The sequence below is a fragment of the Mytilus trossulus genome, chromosome 8, assembly GCF_036588685.1.
Source record: "Mytilus trossulus isolate FHL-02 chromosome 8, PNRI_Mtr1.1.1.hap1, whole genome shotgun sequence".
NCBI classification, from domain to species: domain Eukaryota; kingdom Metazoa; phylum Mollusca; class Bivalvia; order Mytilida; family Mytilidae; genus Mytilus; species Mytilus trossulus.
In genome coordinates, this window is record NC_086380.1 from 21,544,373 (window position 1) to 21,548,808 (window position 4,436).

Here is a 4,436-nt window from a genome sequence, read left to right on the forward strand (position 1 = left end):
CTTTTGCAATTTGTGTTTTGTCATAATAAACCTTTTGATAAAGATTGTAATTTAACTGCTGTTGTTGTATATCACTGTGTTTAAGAATGTTATAATGTTGTATGTTACACCCCTGTACCAGATTAGGGGAGGGTTTGCGCCTTCAAACTAGTTTAACCCCGCCACATTCTGTATGTGCCTGTCCCAAGTCAAGAGCCTGTAATTCAGTGGTTGTCTATTGTTGCTGTGTTACATATTTGTTTTTCGTTCATTATGTTGTACATACATTAGGCTGACTATGCGGTATGGGCTTTGTTGAAGGCCGTACGGTGACCTATGGTTGTTAATTTCCGTGTCATTTTTGTCTCTTGTGGAGATTTGTCTCATTGACAATCATTCCAAATCTTCTTTTTATAGTCAATACGTTAAAGTATTACAGTTTGAAGTCTAAAATATATCAAGTTCAGAGCTAATCAAAACTACGACTACATAACTGCTTTGCCAAATGTTAACGATCAATACCAGTAACAACAAGCATATAGCAATCGGTATGGAACCTTTAGAATCAATACCAGTAACAACAAGCAAATATCAATCAGTATGGAACCTATAGAATCAATACCAGTAAAAACAAGCATATATCAATCAGTATGGAACCTATAGAATCAATACCAATAACAACAAGCATATATCAATCAGTATGGAACTTATAGAATCAATACCAGTAACAACAAGCCCATACCAATCAGTATGGAACCTATAGAATCAATAAAGGCAACAGTAGTATACCGCTGTTCAAACTCATAAATCCATGGACAAAAAACAAAATCGGGGTAACAAACTAAAACTGACGGAAACGCATAAATATAAGAGGAGAACAACGACACAACACTACAATGTAACTAACACACACAGAAACGGACCAATCATCAGACAAATCCCACGAGAATAACGAATATAACATCAAAACCAAATACATAAATTTGGGATAGACAAGTACCGTGACACGTCTTATCGCAATGTCAATTTACACTCAAAAATAAGAGAAAACAAACGACGCAACGTTAAATTGTAACACACACAGAAACGAAGTATAATATAACAATGGCCATATTCCTGACTTGGTACAGGACATTTTTAAAGGAAAAAATGGTGGGTTGAACCTGGTTTTGTGGCATGCCAAACCTCGCACTTTAATGGCAATGTTAAATATAACATAGAAATGACTACATAATATTATAGGACTACAATACAAATAAATAGGAAAACGTATTAGACAAAGAAACACATGATTAATGAATATCAAAAAGCATCAGGTTTAAAATTTAATACGCCAAAAACGCGCCTCGTCCACACAAGACTCACCAGTGACGCCCAGATATAAAAGATCGAAAGCGAAAAAAAGTACAAAGTTGTACAGCACTGAAGATCAAAAGTTGAAAAAGGTTGTGTCAAATACGGCTAAGTTTGTATGCTTTGGACAAGAACATCCTAATTATTTAGAACAATTAATGCTATTGCAAACAGTAAATTTTATCAAATGAATATAACAGATATACATAATGAAACTGAAGTATTAACTCATTACATAAAACAAACACGAATACATAATGAATGACCAACACAGAATAGACACACCCGACTCAGTCTAGGCCTCAACGCAGTAAACTATGAAAATGACGTCACATACGACGGTGAAAAGGCATTAAAAATTACGTCACATACGATGGTGAAAAGGCATTAAAAATTTGAACATATGAAATTTCTGAAACAGCAGAAAAATTACGTCACATATGAAAAACTGTATCTCAAAAGTAAGATGGAATTAGGATTGATTAAAGATTAAAATAGAACTAAATACTGATATTGCATTTAAACACAATGCATATTGCAATACTTATTAATAGCAATTAACTATAATATATATATATGTGCAGTTTGTTATGAATCCAACTTCAAAACTTAAAAGAGGGACGAAAGATACCAAAGGGACAGTCAAACTCATAAATCTAAAACAAACTGACAAAGCCATGGCTAAAAATGAAAAAGACAAACAGAAAAACAAGAGTACACATGACACAACATAGAAAACTAAAGAATAAACAACACGAACCCCACCAAAAACTAGGGGTGATCTCAGGTGCTCCGGAAGGGTAAGCAGATCCTGCTCCACATGTGGCACCCGTCGTGTTGCTTATGTGATTACAAATCCGGTAAATAGTCTAATTCGGTAGGTCACATTCATGAAAGGGAAGGGGATTGTAGTTACGACGTAAGGAACATATCTGATATCATTTGTGAAACGGTTATTCCATAATGGTCAACCAACTCGTGATGGCGTCCGTAAAATTTACGAAGGGATGATTTCAACTTCACCATTTGGAACTCTTGTTTTAATAGCTTCCTTGTAAGCAGCAACCCTCTATCAAGAAAATCATGATAGGAAATGCAAGCACGGGAATATCGTATCAATTGGGAGATATATACCCCGTATGCAGGTGCTGCTGGAATGTTGCTACTTAGAAATGGAAAGTTCACAATTGGAAAGCTGAAATCATCTCTTTTGTCGTAAAGTTTTGTTTTCAACCGACCCTCATTGTCAATTTCTAGATGTAAGTCAAGATATGAAGCCGACTTAACTGTATCTGTAGTATCCTTTATCTCCAATTCGATGGGATAGATGCGTTCCACATAGTCACCAAATTTTGAATTGTTTAGTGAAAGAACGTCATCTATATAGCGGAAAGTAGAGTTAAAGGATATTGCTAACTTCTTATCTTTCTTCCTAAGAAGTTCCTGCATGAAGTCAGACTCATAATAATAAAGAAACAAGTCGGCAAGTAGAGGGGCACAGTTTGTTCCCATTGGAATGCCGACAGTCTGTTGAAAAACACGTCCTCCGAAAGTAACAAATATGTTGTCAATCAAGAAATCAAGCATCTTGATAATATCAGTTTCAGAGAATTTTTTGTTTGAATCAGAGTGATTCTTTACAAAGTAGGATTTATCCCTTCCTAAGACAAGATACTTGTATCTACGTTGGCCATTCTTTTTTATGAAGCAAAGTAATACCAACTCTTTCAATTTGTCTTTTAGTTTGGAATGTGGAATACTTGTGTACAGAGTAGAAAAGTCAAATGTTTTAATACTGTTACAAGATGAAAGAGAGTTAGATTGTATGTACTCTAAAAGATCTTTGGAATTTTTAAGTATCCACATCTGATTCACGCCACCTCTAGAATAGGCAGTTTCACAATAACTTTGAAGCCCGTCTTTGATTGCTGATAAAATAGATGTTAATAATTTAGAAAGAGGTTTCGTGGAGCACTTGGAAGACCCAGCAATATACCGTTGTTTGTAAGGACACTTATGTAGTTTTATTATCGTACAGATTATGTTGACCAAAATTAAATCTAATAAATGACGGCGGTGATTAATTTTTGTTTCCACAACACATAGATATGATAGAAAAGACGTCAACACATTTGACCAGTAACAACAAGCATATATCAATCAGAATGGAACCTATAGAATCAATACCAGAAACAACAGGCATATATCAATCAGTATGGAACCTATAGAATCAATACCAGTAACAAAAAGCATATATCAATCAGTATGGAACCTATAGAATCAATACCAGTAAAAAAAAAGCATATATTAATCAGTATGGAACCTATAGAATCAATACCAGTAACAACAAGCATATATCAATCAGTATGGAACCTATAGAATCAATACCAGTAACAACAAGCATATATCAATCAGTACGGAACCTATAGAATCAATACCAGTAACAACAAGCATATATCAATCAGCATGGAACCTATAGAAGCATGTATATCATCCATCAGAAATTGTATCATTCTTCTCCGAATCGAAATATAGTAAGCACTAGGTAAAATTATCAAATCATCCAAAACCAAAAAGGTCTATTCATTTGAGTAACACCCACGGCCACAAAGGTCTATTCAGAAAGGTTTACACCCAAAACCAAGTATAACACATAAAACAAAAACATAAAATGTCATGTGTTTTATCCCTTTAAATAATTTAATTTTACACCAAGATTTTAGACATTATGGGGCTTTTGTGTTAGATACAGATAACATTTTTTCGTCGTAAATCGAGCATGCGTGATTCATTCGTAAATATTGTCAGGCTTGACATTAGATTATATTAGTATTTCCTGGTACAGGGGAAAAGAAAGCATTCTATGTGCGGTTCTAGTTTTTCTGCTGATTTAGGGTCTTTTCCACAAAACTGATTTTAATTTTATATATAATTGTGAATATCTATGGACGAGGTGGTCATATATCGTTTTCATCTCCCCCTCCCCCTCCCAAAAACCTCGTCTAGAATAAATATACAAACCTACTGGAAGGTAGAATAACAAAAATACCGCATTCCAAGGAAAATTCAAAGCAGAAAGTCCCTTAACAAATGGTAAAATCAAA